Source organism: Ursus arctos, unplaced genomic scaffold (assembly GCF_023065955.2).
Source record: "Ursus arctos isolate Adak ecotype North America unplaced genomic scaffold, UrsArc2.0 scaffold_33, whole genome shotgun sequence".
Taxonomy (NCBI): domain Eukaryota; kingdom Metazoa; phylum Chordata; class Mammalia; order Carnivora; family Ursidae; genus Ursus; species Ursus arctos.
In genome coordinates, this window is record NW_026623019.1 from 27,154,500 (window position 1) to 27,176,537 (window position 22,038).

Here is a 22,038-nt window from a genome sequence, read left to right on the forward strand (position 1 = left end):
ATGTGTGGGTTGTTTCTAACTTTTAGCTACTATGGGTAATGCTGGTGTATGGCATACGTTTGAGTCCCTGCTTTTATATTTAAATTTTTTTTCCATTTTCTTTGTTTTGAGAGAGAGAGAGAGTGCACATGTGAGAGACAATGAGGAGAGAGGCAGAGGAAGAGCAAGAATCTCAAGCAGGCTCCACAGAACCTGATGTGGGGCTTGATCCCATAGCCCTCAGATCACGACCGGAGCTGAAATCAAGAGTCAGATTCTTAACTGACTGAGCCACCCAGGCACCCCTGAGTCCCTGCTTTTAATTCCTGTGATTATGTGCTAAGAAGTGGACTTGCTGGATCATTCGGTAATTCAATGTTAACTCTCTAAGGAACTGCCGAGCTGTTTCCCATAGTGGTTGCACCATTTTGTATTCTTACCAGGAACATGCAAGGTTCTAATTTCTCCAAATCACTGCTAACACTTGCTGCTTACATATACATTTTTTGATAATAGGCATCCTAATGGATACAAATTGATATCTCACTGAAGTTTTAATTATCATTTCCCTAGTGACAAGTCATGGTAAACATCTTTTCATGTGCTTATCAATCATTTGTATATCTTCTTTGGAGAAATGTCTATTCAAATCTTTTGCCCATTTTTGAATTTGGTTGTTAATTTTTTGTTGTTGAGTTTTGGAAATTCTCCAAATATTGTGGATATTAATCCCTTATCAGATATATGATTTGCAAATATTTTTTCCCATTCTGTGGGTTGTCTTCTCAATCTTTTAAAAGTGTCCTTTGATGCACAAAAGATTTTTATTTTTGTGAAGTTCAATTTATCTATTTTTTCTTTTGTTTCCTGTTTAAGAAATCATTGCCAAATCCAATGTCATGAAACATTTTCCCTATGTTTTTTTCTAAGAGTTTTATAGTTTTATCTCTTATGTTTTAGTTTTAGCTCTTAGGTCCTTGATCCGTTTTGAGGTAAGTTTTGTATATGGTACGAGGATCTATTTTCATTCTTTTGCATGTGGATGTTCAGTTTTGCCAGTACCATTTCTTGAAAAGATTGTCCTTTTCCCATTGAATGACCTTGGCACCCTGGTAACAATCTGTTTCAACTAAATCTCCAGGTAACTTTAATGTACACTCAAACTTGAGAACCACTATTCTAAGTGGGTTTTATCCTTTATCTTATACTTAACCAACATAAGACTGGGACAGTCATAACCTGGCCTTCCCAATGCAAAGAAGGCATATTATGAGTAGTCACACTATACAGCAAATGGGAATCCTAAACAATGAGAGTACTCATATTAAAAAGGAAAGTGTTACCAATTAAACATTTGTTAAATTTGTTAACATTTTAACAACATCCATGCTTGTTTTTTTATTTTTATTTTTAAAATTTTTTATTATGTTATGTTAGTCACCATACAGTACATCATTAGTTTTTGATGTAGTGTTCCATGATTCATTGTTTGCGTATAACACCCAGTGCTCCCTGCAATACGTGCCCTCCTTAATACCCATCACTGGCCTATCCCAATTTCCACCCCCTCCCCTCTGAAGCCCTCAGTTTCTTTCCCAGAGTCCATAGTCTCTCGTGGTTCATTCCTCTTTCTGTTTACCCCCACTTCATTCTTCCCTTCCTTCTCCTACCAATCTCCCTGCTATTTCCTGTGTTCCATAAATGAGTGAAACCATATGATAATTGTCTTTCTCTGCTCGACTTATTTCACTTAGCATAATTTCCTCCAGTCCCGTCCATGTTGCCGCCAATGTTGGGTAATCATTCTTTCTGATGGCTGAGTAATATTCCATTGTATATATGGACCACATCTTCTTTATCCATTCATCTGTTGAAGGGCATCTCGGCTCCTTCCACGATTTAGCTATTGTAGACAATGCTGCTATGAGCATTGGAACATCTATATTTGTTATAACCAGCAAGTGATCCACTGAATTTCTCTCATTGCCCTGTTAGAATTAACCATAAGAAAAGATCCATGACATTTGATTAATTGGGCTGTAGAAATGGTTTTCTAAGAGATACTCTTACAAAGATTTTTTACCAAACTTGATCTTAAACTTGTTTATGATAAATAATGTTCATCTCAAATTTTAGTGTAGGGAGTTATCGAGACTAAAACTTTAAAAGCTTAGCTAAATTTTGTGTTAAAGCTTGGCTTGAACTGTGCTAAATTGGTATTTAGTTTTCATGTGTTAATGAAAAAAGAGACTAATGCATTATAAATAAATCTATTTACAATATAGTTAAAAAATTTTAGTTTTGTATAGTTGGCTTGTATACAGCCAAGATAAACCAGCCACATGTAAATGTACCTATGAGGGATGCCTGGGTGGCTCAGTCGGTTAAGTGTCTGCCTTTGGCTCAGGTCATGATCCCAGGGGCCTGGGATTGAGTCCCACATTGGGCTCCTTGCTCAGAAGAGAGCCTGCTTTTCCCTTGGCCTGCTGCTCTCCCTGCTTGTGCTCTCTCTCTCTCTCTCTGACAAATAAATAAATAAAAACCTTAAAAAAAATAAAATAAATGTACTCATGATATGCATGTCCAAGCTTTGTAGCAATACATAGAAAATTATCTTCAACAGAGTCCTAGAAGAAAAAGACTTATGTGAAGTTGCCCAACATTTCAAAATTCAGTGACGCAGATTGATTTCTACTTATTATTTAGATATCTAGGCTTATTTAACAAGTTAGACTCCATATCTTAGTTAACTGTATCTTTCAGTGATCAGTCATCATCCAACCCTGCCATAAATGTTAGTTGATTAAAGTAGAAAAGGTTAAAATGTTGAAACCACATGTTGCAGTTCCCAAATTCAAGTCAACATGTGTAAAGGGAAAAATTATTAGAGGATTTATGAAATCTGGCCTGAACAAATTAATTCATCAGTTTAGCCAAAGGTCTGTCAATGAATTCAAGAACCTTTTCAAAAAGGGAAACATCTGTTGCAATTTAAGTTTCTGTTTATAAGTGAATGTTGTGGATTATTCTTTCTGAAAAAGGATACAACCGTTTATACAAATGTATTTGAAAGTTAATTTGAAATTACTCTTCTGTCTTTGGGGATCATGGGGCAATCCTTAGGGGATTTGTACTATTACTGTATTCTCCACCCTCTCTTGGTGATAGAAGGTAATGGGAACCTCACTGGGACTGAAAGATGTTGCAACAAACCATAATGCCAACTGTCCAGGAAGAGATCATTGTCTAGATGAGTACACCAAGCCTCTACCTACCGGTGTTGGATCTATTGAAATAATGTACATCATGGGAGATTTAAAGGTACTTTCAAACAGATATACATCATATGTATATACCATACATACATATATACGTTTCTGCCTTACACATTTACTTGGAATATAAACTTCAAGTTAGAAGAACCCCACCATATTTTGAAGTGGGTATGGCGGGGATTATACACATATAATCGACAAGAAAACTGAAGCTCACAATTATTGCATGAATTTGTTCCAGAATGCACAGCAAGCAAGTAGCAGGACTTAGACTTACACTAATGTCATTTGATACCGGGGCATTGCTCTTCCTGTTGCAACATGCTACCTTTCCAGCTGTGTTTTCATAAATACTGAGGGCTCATCAGGGGTCACCTACCCTTGCTAATCAAATTGTGATTCACAGACCAACAGTATGGCATTTCTTGAGAGTTCATGAAAATGCAGAATCTCAGGCCCCTCTCAGACCTAATGAATCAGAATCTACATTTTTACAAGATTCCCAGGTACATTTTATTGTTTTAGAACTCACTTTGGGAAGCCGATGCTACAATTTACATTTTAAAAAAGACTTGCTGAAACCCTTCAGATTTGATTTCAACGTTCATAACAATAATTTTCTGTATTTCAAAGATGCATAATGATTGATTTTTGTGGAGTTTGTTCCAGACTTATTAAAAGACAGAAGATTCACTAACTATTATGGGTTTGAGACTAATTCTTTTTTTTTTTTAAAGATTTTATTTATTTATTCAACAGAGATAGAGACAGCCAGCGAGAGAGGGAACACAAGCAGGGGGAGTGGGAGAGGAAGAAGCAGGCTCATAGCGGAGGAGCCTGATGTGGGGCTCGATCCCATAACGCCGGGATCACACCCTGAGCCGAAGGCAGACGCTTAACCGCTGTGCCACCCAGGCGCCCCTGAGACTAATTCTTTAATTTTTATTTAGGAATTAGTTCAACGTTACACAGAAAAAAGTTGAGCAATTGACTATTGAAAACAGTCTTCAAATCATGAATAAAGCTTTAAAAAAGATTTTGCTTACTAAAGTTTAAAACTCGTGATATTCCCTACGGCTGTTTGTTATATACTCTGTGTATTCTTGATAAGGTTTATAGTTTTTCATAATTAACTGTGGAAAATGTGTAGCTGTTAGTTTGCCCAAAGAGTGGGGATCTCAGTTCAATACACTGACCAGCAGTATGCATGAGTACTACAGTTGGAAACAACTTCATTCCAAATTAAGCCAATTCTCTTTATAGTTGACTTTTATTACCTTCCTAAAACTAAAATCATCCCTAGGCAAAAGTATATTTTTATAAGCACAAAGGTACAAGACAACTTCTATTATCAAAAGGCCTTCATCAAGTCTGTGGCTTCACAATAACCAGTTTCAATAGCAGAAGTTGAGGATAGCCACTCAATAATTAAATTTTGGGCTTGGGGGTCTTTGTGAACTGCAAAATCTAACTGGCTTTTAGAAGAAACCCATAGCCATGTCAAAGAGGGGTTAATTTCTATCTCTGGTGTTTTCTGTTCAATGAAAATCCACAGACTCAAATCTCAAAACTCTTTAATTGTGCCTCTGACTTACCTAAGTGTAGCAGAGTCCCAGCTTGAGATGGGGCCATACTCACTATGCAACTTGGGCATAACTTAATATGTCAAGAAACCTTGCTGGGCTCTCAGGGGTCTGCTCACATAGGAATCCAAGGCACTTTGGTGGGAAGTTGTAGGGTGAAGATTACTATAGGAAGAGAGTGTTGGCATTTAGTTCTTTCTTACCTACCACCACAGGTAGCTGGAGCAGAAGGAGGCAGGCTTGAGTATCCTGGAAGTTGGAATGGGATTTCCTGGGTAGACCTGGCAAATAGCAGCAGGCATCAAATAAAGGGGAAATATGAGCCAAATACCTTCAGGAAGGAAGAAGAATTATATAGTTAAGTATCTTCTATGGTTTGCCTCTACTAATAATACACTATATGTTAACTAAATTGAATTTAATTGAAAAATTAAAAAAAGAAAGGAAGAGAAAGAAAGAATTTTAGATTAATAAATCCAAAGTGGGGCACCTGGGTGGCACAGCGGTTAAGCGTCTGCCTTCAGCTCAGGGCGTGGTCCCGGCGTTCTGGGATCGAGCCCCACATCAGGCTCCTCCGTTATGAGCCTGCTTCTTCCTCTCCCACTCCCCCTGCTTGTGTTCCCTCTCTCGCTGGCTGCCTCTATCTCTGTCAAATAAATAAATAAAATCTAAAAAAAAATAATAAATAAATAAATCCAAAGTGAAGGGACTTACGTTAAACACAGCATGGAATGAAGATGTGCTCAGCATCATTAGCCATCGCACACGATGTGATACCACTACACACACAGCAGATTGGTTAAAATGAAGAGATAAGCAATTCCAAGTGCTAGTGAGCACGTGGAGCAACTAGAACTCTTAAGCACTGCTGAAGGTAGTGTACACTGGTGCAAGCACTTTGGAAAACTCCCCATCAGTATAAACATATATGCATGTTTCATGACCCAGCAATTCCATTCCTAAGGGACTTACTTTTAGTAAGTGCATATCCCAGTTTCCAGTCTGGAATATAAGGAGCATGGAAGTCATCACTCCGTCCTAATAAGGTAAACAAACAGAAAAATCAACAACTCTTCTTAGATCTGTCAGAGAAGTGAAATCATACGCCTAAGTGCTGCGCCCTCAAATTGGAGAGGCAAACAGGCAAATACAGAGAATCACGATTTTTACTGGAGCTGAAACCCATGAGCAAAACTTCTATGGGAACCAGTACCAAGCTAGGAAAACCTGAACTGTAACCGGCAAATAGCTGGAAGCTCAGTGTGGACGTGTGTGAGACTTAAAACCTTAGGGAAGTCTGGAAGGAGGCATATTTTTGTGAGTTTTGGCTCTAGGAGCTCTAACAGATTCTCACAGTGAATATCAGAGAAAAATCCCCTCATGCTTTCAGCAAAGGAAAGGAGAAAAGAAACCATTTTGAAATAAGCCAGAACATTCCATTCTTCTTAGAAAGGCCTGACCTCAAGAGAAACTATTTTACCGGAGCCTAACCTGTTGAGTTTTGTCAGAGCCTAACTGATGTGGGAGAAGAGAAATATGCAACTCCGGCTTACTCTAGCCATCTCAGCCTGCCTTAGGAGGGTGTGGGGGAGAACTGAGAAGCACTTGTAAAGCTCACAGCCCAGGGACACTGCTCACTAAAACACTGAGATCTAATCACAAGACGGTAGGTAGAATGCTTCCCTTCCTTTGACACCACACCACTAATGCCTTTTTTGCTGGGGTTCCTTATATCTAATACATCATGTCTAGCTATCAAGAAAAAATTACAAAGCACACGAAAAGGGGAAAAAAAATACAATGTGAATAAATAGAGCAAGCATCAGAACCAGATTCAGCTATGGCAGGGATGCTGGAAATATCAGACCATGAATTTAAAACAATTGTGATTAATATGCTAACGGCTTAAAGGAAAATTATTTCTCTACTCGCAATACTTCTAACACCAAATGTGTAGGTTTTCCACACTAAGCAATTCTCCAGTTCTCTGTGGATACCAACTGGGAGTCCTGCAATTTAATTCACTTCTGACACTAACTACCCAGAGTTAGCACAGACCTTCTAGGTTAAGGGCCCAGTCCCACAAGATTGTTCTCCATATGACATGCTAATTGCAAGCAGTGGATCCCAGGCTGTCTGACTCAGATACAAATCAGGAGTTCCCACAAACCTCTCCTTGAGTTTGATTATTCGCTGTAACAGCTCACAGAACCCAAGGAAACACTTTACTTACGTTTACCAGTTTCTTTTAAAGGATACAAATTAATAGCCAATGAAGAGGTACATAGAGTGAGGTCCAAAAGGGTCCCAAGCACAGGAGCTTCTGTCCCCATAGAGTTTGGGGGTGTGTTACATTGCCAGCATGTGGATGCCTTTACTGATCTGGAAGTTCTTCAAATCCCATCATTTAGGATTTTTATGGAGTTTCCATTAGGTAGGCATGATTGACTAAGTCATTGGTCATTGGTGATTAACTCAGTCTCCAGCCCCTCTCCCTTCCCCGGAGTTTGGGGGAAGAGGGTGTTTGAAAGTTCCAGCCTTCTAATCATATGGAGGTTCCTCTGACAACCAGCCCTCATCCTCCAAGGGTCACCTTATTTCCATAAATTCCTGTATGGTTGAAAGGGGCTTCTTATGAATAACAAAAAACACTGTTATCACCCCTATCACTCTAGAATTTGTAAGTTTTAGAAGCTTTACCAGGAACAAGAGATGAAGATGAAATATATATTTTTATTATATCAAAATATTACAGTGTTGTGTTGGAAAAAGTAAACAACATAGAGGAACAATGGGCAATGTAAGCAGACAGATGAAAATTCTGAAAACCAACAAGTAATGCTAAAGATAAAAAAGAACAACAAACACTGTAACAGAAATGAAGAGTGCCTTTGACAGACTTTTAAGTAGACGGGACATGACTGAGGAAAGAACGTCTGAGCTTGAGGATATGTTGGTAGAAACTTTCAAAGCTGAGAATCAGAAGAGAGACTGGAAAGAAAGAAAGAAAGAAAGAAAGAAAGAAAGAAAGAAAGAGCCAGAATATCCAAGAACTGTGGGACAACTAAAAAAGATATAAAACATGCACAATGGGAATACAAGGAGAAGAAAAAGAGAAAGGAACAGAAATAATACTGGAAACAATAATGGCTGAGAATTTCCCCAAATCAGTCAGACACCAAACCACAGATACAAATATAGGAAGCTCAGAGAACACCAAGTAGGATAAATGCCAAAACAAACACACAAAAACGAACAAAAAACCCAACATCTATGCATAGCATATTCAAACTTCAGAAAATCAAAGGTAAAGAAAACATTCTGAAAAAAGCTAGAGGGAAAATACACCTTACCTATAAAGGAACAAAGATAAAAACTATAATGATAACTAACTGCAAGAACTAACTACTCCTATCAGATGCCATGCTAGCAAGAAGAAAGCGGAATGAAATATTTTACGTGTTAAGAGAAAAAAACTCACCAACTCAATTCTTTTTTTTTTTTTAAGATTTTTAATTTATTTGAGATAGAGACAGCCAGCGAGAGAGGGAACACAGGCAGGGGGAGTGGGGGAGAGAAGCAGGCTCCCAGCGGAGGAGCCTGATGTGGGGCTCGATCCCAGAACCCCGAGATCATGCCGTGAGCCAAAGGCAGATGCTTAACGACTGCACCACCCAGGCGCCCCTCACCAACTCAATTCTGTATCCTGTGAAATTATCCTTCAGAAGTGAGAGAGAAATAAAGACTTTCACACCTAAATCATACAGGAAATGTGTTGCTGGTAGACCTATCTTACAAGAAATGTTAAAACAAGTTCTTTAGAGAGAAGGAAAATGATGTATGTCACAAACTGGAATCTACATAAAGTAAGGAAAAGTACTGGAGAAGAAATAAGTGAAGGTAAAATAAAATCTTTTATTTTCTGATTCTTAATTGACCTAACAGATAATAGTTTGTTCAAAATAATAATAGGAACAATATATTCAATAATGGATGCTTATATATGTACATATATATGTATATATATATGTGTGTATGTATAAGTGAAATGAATAACAGCAATGATACAAGGAATGGGAGAGGGAATTATGACTATTTTAATATTAAAAGCTATTTGCACTACACCTTGAGTGATATAGTATTATTTGAAAGTAGACTTGGATTAATATTAAATATATATTGCAAACTCTAGGGCAAGCAATTAAAAAATTTAAAAAGAAGCATAATCAATAACTAAGAAAGGAGAGAAAATGGAACCATGTAAAATACTTAATTACAACCACAAAATGTGGAAAAATAATGGAATGTAAAGATAGGAACAAAGTGAAAGTTGCTAAGAGAGTAGATCTTAGAAGTCCTCAACACAAGAAAAGAAAATGACTATTTATGGGGATGGGTATTAACTAGACTTATTATGGTGATCATTTTGCAACACATATAAATATCAAATCATCATGTTGTACACCTGAAACTAATATAATGTTAAATGTCAACTATACCTCAATAAAAAACGGGAACAAAAAACAAAGGCAACAAATTGAGAACAGTAACAAATATGGTAGATATTAATCCAGCTATGTCAATAACTTTAAAACCAGTGGCCTAAACATACTGTTTTTTCGTAAATGCGACTTTATTTTTATTTTTTAGAGTGTTATATTAGTTTCAGGCGTACAAAATAGTGATTCATATACTATTAAAAGAGACTTCAGATGGATCAAAAACCAACATTCAACTATATATTGTGTACAAGAAAACTACCTTAAATAAAAAAAGACATTTATAGATAAAAAGTAAATGGATGGAGAAAGATATACTATGCTAACACTAATCAAAAGAAAGTAGGAGAGCTATATTAATGTCACACAGAGCAAGGAAATGTATCAGGAATAAAGAAAGGCATTCCATAATAATAGAGGGGTCAATTCTCCAAGATCCTTAATGTGTATGCACCTAACAACGGGGCTGAAAAACACATGGGGCAAAAACTGGTAGACATACAAGGAGAAATAGGTGAATCCATTATTATGGTTGGAGACTTCAGATCTAGCAGGCAGAAAACAGTAAGGACAGAGCTGAATTCAATAGAATCATCAATCAAATGTTTATAATTAACATCTTTGGGCTACTGTGTCCAACAACAAAAGAATACATATTCTTAATCTCACATGGAACATCCACTAAGACAGACCACATTATGGGACATAAAAATCACCTTAATGAGTTTAAAAGAAGAGAGATCATTTAATGTCTGCTCTCAGACCACAATAGATTTAAACTAGAAATCAATAATAGAAAGATAGCTAGAAAATTCCCAAATACTTGGAGATTAAGCAATACACCTTTAAATAAAACATAGGTCAAAGAAGAAGTCTCAAGAGAAATATAAGAAATAATTTCACCTAAACGAAAGTGAAAATACAACTTACCAAATTAGTGGGATTCAACAAAAAAAGTGCTTTGAGGGAAATTTATAGCATTGAATTGCATACATTAGAAAAAGAAGAAAGATCTAAAATCAATAATCTAAGCTTACATCTTAGGAAACTAGAAACAAAGAGTAAATTAAATCTAAAGTAAGCAGAAGAAAAGAAATAATAAAAATTAAAGCAGAAATCAATGAAATTTAAACAGGAAAACAATAGAGAAAATAAACTGAGGGCTTCAGAGGGGAGGGGGTGGGAGAATGGGATAGGCTGGTGATGGGTAGTAAGGAGGGCACGTATTGCATGGTGCACTGGGTGTTATACGCAACTAATGAATCATCGAACTTTACATCAAAAACCAGGGATGTACTATATGGTGACTAACATAATATAATAAAAAATATTTTAAAAAAATCAATGAAACCAAAAACTTATTCTTTGAAAAGATCAATGAAATTGATAAGCCTCCAGTTGTGCTAAGAAAACAAGAGAGAAGATATAAAATCACTAATATCGGAAATCAAATAGGGGACACCACTACTGATCTCATGGGAATTAAAAGAATAATAAAGAAATATTTATGAACAACTGTATGCACACACATTTGATGACCTAGATTTAATGAGCCAGTTCCTTGAAAGACACAATTTGTCAAAATGTGCACACTAAGAAATAGACTACCTGAATAGGCCTACATATATTAAATAAATTAAATCAATAATTAACAACCTTTCAAAACAAAAAATATCAGGCCTGGAAGGGTTCACTGGTAAATTCTATTAAACATGTGAAGAGGAATTATACCAACTCTCTATAATCTTTTCTGGAATGTAAAAGCAGAGGGAGTACTTCCTAACTTACTCTGTGAGGTTAGCATTACACTAACACCCAAAGCAGACAAAGACATTATAATGAAACTATAGACCAAGACCCCTCATAAACATAGATGCAAACATCCTCAACAAATTATTAGCAAGCTGAATCCAACAATATATAAAAAGAATTATATGCCACAACTACGTAGGATTTAACCCACATATGCAAGGCTGTTTCAACATTCAAAATCCAATTAATGTAATTCGTCACATCAACAGGCTAAAAAGAAAAATTACATGATCATGTCAGTAGATTCAGAAAAAGCATTTGACAAAATCCAATACCTATTTATGATAAAAACTCTCAGCAAACAAGGAATAGAGTGAAACTTCCTCAACTTGATAAGGAATACCTACAAAAAACACCCTGCTAGCATCATATTGAATGGTGAAAAACTAGAAACTCCTGCTAAGAGCAAGACCAAGGCAAGGATGTCGCCTCTCAATACTCCTTTATAACACTGTACTGGAAGTATCAACTAATGTGATAAGAAAAGAAAAGGAAATGTAAGTTATACAGATTGGGAAGGAAGAAATAAAACTGTCTTTTTTTGTAGACATGACTGTCTCTGAAGAAAATCAGAAAGAATTGGCAAAAACATTCCTGAAACTAATAAGTAATTATAGCAAGGTGGGAGGATACAATGTTGATACACAAAAGTCCGTCACTTTCTTATATACCAGCATGAACAAATAGAATTTGAAATAAAAAACAATACCATTAATGTTAGAACACTCCAAATGAAATACTTAAGTACAAATCTAATATATATGTACAAGATCTATATGAGAACTATAAAACTCTGATGAAAGAAGAGTTTCAAGAACTAAACAGCTTTTTCCATGTTCACATGTTCATGGATAGGAAAATTCAATGTCATCAAGGTGCCAGTTCTTCCCAAGTCAGTCTAATAGATTCAACACAATCACAAGCAAGATTCTAGCAAATTATTTTGTGGATAACAACAAACTGATTCTAAAGTTTTTATGAATGTCAAAACATCCGGAACAGCCAACATAATATTGACAGAGAAGAACTGATACTACTAGACTTCAGGACCTACTAGAAAGCCATAGTAATTAAGTGTGGTATTGGTGGATAGACAGAATTGACAAACAGATCAATAGAACAGAATAGAAACCTCAGAATAGCCCCACACAAATATAAAAAAACTGACCTTTGACAAAGGAGCAAAAGCAATACAATGGAGAAATGATAGTCTTTTCAACAAATGGAACATCTGGACAACTAGACATCCTAGAAAAACTGGACATCCACATGGAAAAAAAAAATCTAGACACAGACTTACCGTTCACAAACATTAACTAAAAATGGATCATAGAACTAAATTTAAAAGGAAAAACTATATAATTCCTAGAAAATAACGTATGAGAAATCTAAGTGACCTTAGATATTTGGATACAACACCAAAGGCACAATCTATGAAAGGAACATAACTCCCTAAACTAAAACTTGAGATGAACATTGCTTTACCATAAAAAGTTGAAGATTAAGTTTGGTTAGAAATATTTTTAAGAGTATCTGTTAGAAAACTTTATTAAAATTAAAAATTTCAGGGGCGCCTACGTGGCTCAGTTGGTTAAGCATCCAACTCTTGATTTCAGCTCAGGTCATGATCTCAGGGTTGAGATGGAGCCCCTGTGTCAGGCTCCATGTATGGAGCCTGCTTAAGATTCTCTCTCTCCTTCTCCCTGTGTCCCTCCCCATCCCTCCCTTGTGTGCTCCTCTATCTCCAAAAAAAAAAAATTAAATTAAATTAAAAACTTCTGCTCTGCAAAAGACACTCTTCAGAGAATGAAGAGATAAGCAACAGACTGTGAAAAGGTATTTGTAAAAGACACATCTGATAAAGGACTGCTATGCAAAACGTACAAAGAATTCTCAAAAATCAACAATAAGAAAACAAACAACCTGATTAAAAAATAGGCCACAGACTTTAAGAGACACTTTACCAAAGAAGACACACAGATGGTAAATGAGCGTATAAAAGATGCTCTAAACCATATATCATTATGAAAATCCAAATTAAAAATAACAAGTTACCACTACACACATATTAGAATGGCCAAAATCCAGAACACGAACATCACCAAATGCTGGTGAGGAGCAGCAGACGATCTCATTCATTGCTGGTGGGAATGCAACATGGTACAGCCATTTTGGAAGATGGTTGGCAGTTTCTTACACAACTAAACATACTTGTATCATACAATCCAGCTATTATACTTCATAGAATGTACCCAAAGGAGTTGAAAACTATGTTCACACAAAAACCTGCACATAGATGGGTATAGCAGCCTTCTTCATAAACGCCAAAAGTTAGAAGTAACCAAGATGTCCTTCAGTAGGTGACTGGATAAATAACCTGGTGCATCTAGACAATGGGACAATATTCAGTTCTAGAAAGTACTAAGTTAGTTATCAATTCATAAGAAAACATGGTGGAAACTTACATGCATATTAGTAAGTAAAAGAAGCTAATCTGAAAAGACTACACACTACATGGTTTCAACCATATGACATTCTAGAAAAAGCAAAAGTAAGGAGATGGTAAAAGAATCAGTGGTTGCCAGGGATTAGTGGGGAGGAAGGGATGAATAAGCAGAGCACAAAGGATTTTTAGAGCTGGGAATCTGTTCTGTATGGTATTATGATGGTGGATACATGTCACTATACACTTGCTGAAACCTATAGAATGTACAACACCGAGACTAAAACCTAATGTAAACTATGGACTTTGGGTGATTATGTATCAATGTAGGTTCATTGATTATAACAAACTACCACTCTGGGGGGGAGGATGTTGATAGCAGGATGGCTGTACATATGTGGGGGCAGGGGATATATGGGAAATCTCTATATCTGCTGCACAATTTTGCTGTGAACCTCAAACTGCTCTATAAAATAAAGTCTAATAAAACAAAACAAAGTGCTTTGCTCATCAAAAGACATATTTTGCAACAATCAAAGCAGCAGAGTGGAAACATAAATGATAGCATTTTCATGCACTAGAATACTATATAGGGCAATGAGAAAGAACAAACGACAGCTGCGTGCAACACTGTGGATGATTCGCATTCTATGGCTCACATAAAAGGCAGAGAGAGTACACGTTTTATTGTTATATTTACATCAAGTAATTTCTATAGTGATAGAAATTAGGATCATGATTACCTTTGCGTGGGGGATCTCTTGGGCTAGGAGGAAGCAAGAAAGAATCTTCTGAGTACTGAAAATATTCTATATTTTAGATCTGGGTGGTGGTTACACCATTGTATTCAAATATAAAATTCATTAAGCTGTACACTTAAGATTTGTGCACTTTACTACACAATGAGTAGAAGCAATGAGTCTTCCCTCAGATTGTCCTTCAGGCTGGTCCCCTTATCCTCATGCCTGAGTCCCAGGATGAAGGATATATGGAGCTCATCAGTTGAAATTGTGTGAGACATTGAGCACTGAAGGTGTCATCGGCTTTGATAATAACAAGGAGTAGTACCACCAGCAGCGATGGCGAGGATCTTTTGTATGGAAAGTAAAGTCCTCTATAGCTTTGGTTCCCACATCAACACCAGGAGCAGTTCCTTCCATTATAGCTGTTGTGACATCAGGGCATCTCAACTGTTTTTGATATTTGCAGGGACTGGATATTTTACCACTGAGGTGGAAGGGGAAAATGGAGGCAACTTTGTGGGGGCCAAGAGAACCCGTTTGTGGAGTCTACTTCTTCTGGAGACTGCTGACACACCCAAAAATGTCAATGCATTTATACCCTTGTCTTCCACTAGAGTTCTGAGCCATTTGAGATAGAAAGTGGAACCAGACAGATGACGAGCAAAATGTCAGCCTCATTTTTATGATAGAGCATTGGGAGAAGGTATGCAAACATGAGAAGAATGAGATTCCCAATACTTAACCTCAGGATTAGACAGGTTTACTCATCCACTCAAGGCAGTGCTGGAAAACCACAGTCCCTTGCTCCCCTGCAATAACAAAGCCTTCATTAGTTACCTCATGGTCAAGAGCAGCCTGAAGCACATGCCTTCTGCAAGCAAGCAGACCCCAATAATAAAGGAGGGAGGACCAAGCTGTAAGTGCTCAGCTCATTTTCCCAAGCTCCCTACTCAGAGAAGGACTACCTTTCAAAGAAGAAAGTGAAGTACCAGAGTGCTGCATAAACAGATGTTCTCTCCCTGGAAACCTCAGGAATGGGGAATGAGCGCCTTCCAACAACAGCCCCAAATATCTGGCAGGAATATGAGAATCTTGAGTTCCCAGACAAGGAGCTGTGATTACCACTATGATCTCTTTTTAGTCCGATGACGGTGTGGCCTTGGAATTATGTCGCAAAGCAATGGCACACCCTGAATTTAGGATATTTCGTGATGACATCTGGAGGCCATCATCATATATCAGGGTCCTAGGAGGGTACCAGGAGGCAATAGGAGAAAGACATTATTTTTTGTCTGCTTATGAGAAGGAAAAAAAGCAGCCTCAGATTTGAGTCAGAATCCAATCGTCATAATTCCCGATGCTTCTTATCCCGATGCTTCTTACAAGGTGACTGGAAAAGAAGTATTATTCACAGGTGGGCCTGTGGAGGAATAGGAGATACATCTCCCGGGGTCTTTCATCTGGACAGCCAGATGCCCCATGAAGAGGTCAAACCCAACCTCTCTGTCTTCTAAAATAGGAGCAAGAGGCTGTTCAGACTTCTGGGGTAGGTCTCCATTTAAAAGGAGGGGACAATCTCAGTGTGCTCAAAAGTTGCACATTTTTATACAGAAAATAAATTTAAGTTTAAAACCATTTCAAGCTGAGGGAGGTGAACTGCTATCGTTCTAAAGGTAAAGATACAGAATTGGCACAATTATGTGAACAATGTGTAGAAAGTACCAAAGTTCAGGTACTTTACAAACACTGGGCTTGGGACATTTTAGGTTCAGTAATTACTATCTAGTATTTTCTCAACATTTCGGAAATTAATAATATTTTTGAGAATTATTCATATTTTTACCCATAAGAGTTCATTTAAATATGTGATTTTAACAGCTGCTGCATTAAGCCTTATCCAGACACTAAAATTACTTCCAGGATAATATACGTCTAATTTCATAATGAAAGTCCACAACCACATCACAAAATAGAATTCACTGGAAAGATAGGCTTTAATTTTTTTTAAACCAAAATTCTAGTAGTCCATAAGCAACTGTTCCATGAGAGAAAAATAGAGGGTTTCAAATCCTCTGCCGGGTGGATTTTTGAGCCAGTCATTTAGTGCATCCTTGAGAGAGCAGAGAAATTGTGAAGGAATCAGAGGAGATTCTGGAGATGCACAGAGGGACATAACCAAAAGGGACACCAGCAAGGGAGGGAAAGGAATTACAAGAGCAACCATGAGGAAGGAAGGAGGCAAAGTTGTTACAAACTGCTCCTATTTCACAATTTTGCAAAAGACTTGGGTCTAAGGTTCTAGCAAATCGAGATGGAAGATTTGTAAAACAGTAATTAGATACTTAAGGCAATTCTTCAAGTTTTACTTTAATCTTTGGCATAATTTCCTCTATTCTCTGGATTATTAGAATCTGCAGACGAAAAGACATTCTTCGTAGAAACAAGGAAATAAATGATTCTCTTTTATATTGGCACTATTTTTTCTCCTTGATGTATTCCTTTGTGGGCTTCTTCAGCTGTCCTAAGTCTGTGGGAAAGACACTTACCAGTAAGTCATTGAATACCTGTTTATACCCCTCCCTGCTCTACTGATCAGGAGAAGAAAACTTTTCAACTTCTTAAAAGTCCATTTTACATGTTCCTTAAATGACTCAGTTGACATGTTCCTTGGTGATAAGCAGTCTCACGATGACTAAACCAGCTTCTACTTTTGACATCTTTCAGTAAAAGAAATGAGTCACTGTGTAGACATTTCCCTTCAGGTGGCCTTTACCTCAACTTTAACAAGTAACCACTTCTATAACAGGAAACTTTCTTTTCAAGAGATGAGAATGTTATATTAATGCAAAGTGCTTATTGCTGCCAAATTCTACCTCTCAAAATGGCAGAAGACACTGACTTTCTGCTGCTGTAGAAATCTTTTCAAAGAGTTCTTTATCTGGTACCCAAGAATAATGCTTTTTCCTTGTGCTTCGGGTTTTCAGAAAAATAAGAACGTTCCTCCTAAGAAACAGGCACCAGCAGTCTCTGAATGCAGCTGAACGAAAAATGGACTTTTGCATGCAAGGTGGAAATCTACGTTCAGTTTAAGGTAACTAGAAAGCTAATGTTTAATATTAGGTTGCCATGAGAGGCAGGTCCTCTCTTCCTAACTGCCTTGAAAACTTTATGTATTATTCATGGTGGGCTTAAAAAGCAGACCCCATTCATCAAGGCACTTGAGAAGGGGTTGACAGGGACACTAGTGTCTGATGAAGCTGCAGTGGTAGACTGGGCTTGAGAAAATGATGGAGGGACCATGACTCAGTACTTGTCAGTGTTCTCAGGGCTTGTTGGAAACAACAGGATATCGTGAAAGATTTTCCAAACATATTTAAAGTGAACGGAAAAATCAAAGAAAACAGAAAGGTATACAATGTGGTAGAATAAAAGCAAGATAAATAGAAAAAAAAGAGTATTAATTGCAGAGTGAATAGCAAGGACAATTAAAATTATGTAGCATCAATTATTTAATTATAGATCTTTCATGCTAATTTAGATCACAGCAGATGATGTAGTTTGTGCATGAACCTTATTTTAAATTATACCATTATTATTATATTTTGTCAAAAGCCCCTGAATTAATAAATAACTTACCCCTGATCACAAGTCAATGCCAGATACTAAGGGAGTAATTTTTATCACCATCGTATAACACTAACAGATATTTCTTTAGCTAAATGTTTCACTTTTATATTTCACAGGTAGACCAGTTTGCTACTCAGCTTGTTTCTCCAGCCTGGGCTGTAAAAGACCAGCATTCTCCAGGGAAGCACTGTGCACTTAATCCAGTATTACAGAGATGCCAAGACACAATTTTAGTGAAATCCACGCTTACTCAGGTAAACTCACAAATTCATGTGCTGTGTTAGCAAATAGTAAAATATTCACTTACTCGTTCTGCTTACAAAGATGGTTAGATTTTATGCTAAGAATTTCATCTGACTCCTGCATAAAATTTCTGTGAAGACTGGATATCTATGATAGCAAAGATACTTAATATGCTGACCTCTCTGAGCTTAAAGTTATGTAGCCCTCTAAGCCTTGGCATCCTTCTTTATCCTGAGAACATACATAACTACTTAGCAACAGATAATTGATATTGTAAGGCCAACTGCCTATGTCTTAAGGATGATTACCATTATTTTCTTGGCATTTTATTTAGTAACAGGCCAATGGCATTCTTTGTAAAGAGTGCTCGTTCATTCTTGAGCTTAGCACTCTATCTTTCATAGAGAATTCCTTTAGATCCTTTTTAAAAAAATTCCAAAAAGAACTTCTATTATAAATGCCTAAATAATTTTTGTTTTTTCCCACTTTTCATTATGAATATTTTTAAGCATATTGAAAGTTCGAAAGAAAAATACAACAAACACTCATATCACTCATATACCTACCATCTAGATTCAACAGTTGTTAACAGTCTGCCGTATAGTCTGTGGGCAAGTTGTGTGTGTGTTTGCTGGATCCATTTCAAAATAAGTTGCAGACTTCACGATACTCTTCCCGAAATATTTCAGCTGCATCTCCTAAAAAATGGCATTCTACTACATAATCACATTAACGTAACTCAAGAAAATTAACAGTAATTGTATAATTATTGAATAATAATAATTCAATACCCAGACCGTATAAAAACTTCTTCATTTGTTACCCAAATATACTTAATGTAATATATTGCATTTTGGGGTTTCTTGGTGTCTCTTTAATATCTTTTAATTAATTAATTTTTTAAGATTTTATTTATTTATTTGAAAGAGAGAGAGAGAGAATCAGCAGGGAGGAGGGGCAGAGGAGACGGAGAAGCAGGCTCCCTGGGAGCCCACCGCAGGGCTCCATCCCAGGACCCTGGGATCATGACCTGAGACAAAGGCAGCCCCTTAACCGACTGAGCCACCCCAGTGCCCCATAATCTCTTTTAATTTAGAACAGAGTTCTCCCCAGTACTCCCCACCCTTCAACACACATTTTCTTTTCTTTGGTATTGAACTTTTAAAGTATCCTGGCCAGTTGTTTTGTGCACTGTTATACATTCCAGATCTGTTTGATTACTTCTTCCTAGTGTTACTTAACTTGTTTACCTCTCCCGTGTATTTCTTGTGAATTGTGAGTCTTTAGATCCCTCTTAAACATTTTATCTGAGTTACAGCCCCTTAGGTTGGCTTTTTTTTTTTTTTAATCATTGCTTGTGCATAGGACTTGGCTTTATTCAATAGACTAAAGTCTTTCTGATTTCATAAAATGTCACTGTAAGTGGCATTAAGAAAGACCTCTTTCCCATGCTTTATAGTTTCTTAGCAAAATATATACCACACATTTGCCAGTTGAATCATGTCATTCATATTCAGCCTCTTTGCATTCTTGTAAGTCACCCAAACATTGTCATTGAGAATGCGGTGTACTATACTAAAAATTAGTCTTTTTCTATCAGTGTGCCGTCTTCTTTTTCTCAGTAACCTCTGACTTTTAATTAAATATACTTTTCTGTACTGATAGGCAGTAGGTCTTAGAATTACCTAGACTGCAGGTTATCTGCTTCTGGAGTAATAATATATAATGTGAATGTATAAAAATAATGCAATTCATAAAAATAACTAGTGCACCACCTAAGTGTGAGGGAAAGCTGTATGCTACATCTATAACATGTAATGAGTAACGTGAAGTCTCTAAAGAATTGTGACGTTTTTAAGCAATCCAAGCTGTGAGTATCTGGAAAACTTATGTCTGAAAGGTTTCAGAGTGACTGCACATTAAACTAATTACAGACCTATTACAATTGATAAGTTAGTTCTTTAAGCTCTTCTCAAGATAAGATGAAAGCTCAGTCTTTATTTATGGCTGATGTGACTACTTATGTATAATACCTGTTTTAGGACAACATTTCAGTCTTTTCGAAATTTACCTCTTAATTAAATACTGAGGGGAAATTGGCCTTTTATAGATAAATATGTATATTGCTGGTCCAGAGGGCATAAATTCAATTATAAAAAGACACAGTAAAGTGTACAATATGGATTACTATACAGCATCTTGCATCTGAGAATCATTATATATAGTGTAGAAAAGAACTAAAACCTGGAAAGGAGATATTTTTATCCATTCAATTAATCACTTAAGTTGAGAAATAAATGGACAGCTGATATGACCTTGAGGTATATTATCCGACTGTAGAGGAGGGCAATATTTTGCAAATCGGTTTATTAAAAGTTAATTTATCAGTTTGCCAAAAATTAATTTTAAATTGATGTTCTTGAATATATTTGCCCACTAGAAATAAATTATTCTTTTTTTTTTTAAAGATTTTATTTATTTATTTGACAGAGAGAGAGACAGCCAGCGAGAGAGGGAACACAAGCAGGGGGAGTGGGAGAGGAAGAAGCAGGCTCATAGCAGAGGAGCCCGATGCCATAACGCCGGGATCACGCCCTGAGCCGAAGGCAGACGCTTAACCGCTGCGCCACCCAGGCGCCCCAGAAATAAATTATTCTTGTATGTATTCAAATGATCCATTCAGCAAATATTTATTGAGTGCCTACTATGTCCCGGAGTGTTGTGTGTGTTGTGCCCATAACAGGGAGCATCCATAACAAGTAGTCACTGCCCTCATGGTGCTTAAGAGAGGTGGACAATGAATACATAAAACATATAAAATATAATATCAGGTGGTGATAGTGCTATGAAGTCCCACCTGTACCTCCTCTTCCTTTCTTTCCTGATTAGATGAGAGTGGTCTGAATCTGCTATCCATCCCCTGGCAAACAGCCAAGAGAGCCAAGAAAGTGACACTGCTAAAGGTACATAAGGATCCATGGTTCTTACTCTGGATGAGTGAAGGGGGTGCGCTTTTTAAATAGATGGATTCAGTGAAGCATCTGACAAAGCAGTATTTCAACAGAAATCAGAATAAACTCGGAACGTGAGCCATGAGAATATCTACGGGAAGAATAGTCAAGCTGAAGGAAAAGCAAAGACAAAGAATCTAAAGACAAATTCCTTGACCAATACTTATCAAAATGTCTGGACTACAAGTAAATGATCAGAAGTACACTAGACTGCCTACAACCTCACTTGCTGCTACAAGTTGAATAGCCCTTAAAAGGATCCCATGAATACACATATTCATGAATACATGTATGCAATATAATCAATGTATTATTGAATGTCAAGTGATCTTACCACTATTTCTCCATATCCTATCATTGGGCTTGAAAACTTTCACTATAGAGATCTGGCATATTATTTTAAAAGTTTATTGCCAGACACTAGCTTAGTTTCTATTATGTTTTCTAGATGCTCATTGCTGGAACAGAGAAAAGTTACTGACTTTTAAAAATTGACCTTGTGCCCAGCATCTTTGCTAAACGTCCTGATTTGCTTTACCTTCTTGACCTATATAAAATCTCTATAGAATGTTGCTCTTTGCCCTTTATAATATTTTGCCTTGGCTTCTCTTCTGATAGTTAGTAAGATTGGTATGTTAGTCCTTTTTACGATCGTTGTTTATATTTCCCTAGTATATTTTTTCAATGCTTTTAAATTCCACCTTTCTGTATCTTTTTGTCTTAGATGTTTCTTATTTCTACATTTAGCATTTTGTTTTGTAATCCAATAGGAGTACCTTTTACATTTACTGTAATTACTATTATAACAGGATTTGTTTCTGCG

General features: G+C 36.8%; 1 long non-coding RNA gene across 6 annotated transcripts in view; it reads right to left on the reverse strand.

Annotated features, from left to right (window-relative positions):
- Nucleotides 1-1,406: 1,406 nt before the first annotated feature.
- LOC123002092 (uncharacterized) overlaps nucleotides 1,407-22,038 on the reverse strand; it is a 40,220-nt gene continuing 19,588 nt past the window's right edge. Inside the window, exons 3-9 of one of the 6 annotated variants that reach the window (XR_008956827.1) lie at nucleotides 18,771-18,902; nucleotides 15,324-15,580; nucleotides 14,335-15,143; nucleotides 5,810-5,875; nucleotides 5,328-5,483; nucleotides 5,041-5,168; nucleotides 1,407-1,967 (exon numbers count right to left, since the gene is read on the reverse strand). This is a non-coding gene — a long non-coding RNA (uncharacterized LOC123002092). The remainder of the gene's footprint in view (nucleotides 1,968-5,040; nucleotides 5,169-5,327; nucleotides 5,484-5,809; nucleotides 5,876-14,334; nucleotides 15,144-15,323; nucleotides 15,581-18,770; nucleotides 18,903-22,038) is intronic. The other 5 variants (XR_008956823.1, XR_008956826.1, XR_008956824.1 and 2 more) reach the window with 5 other exon arrangements.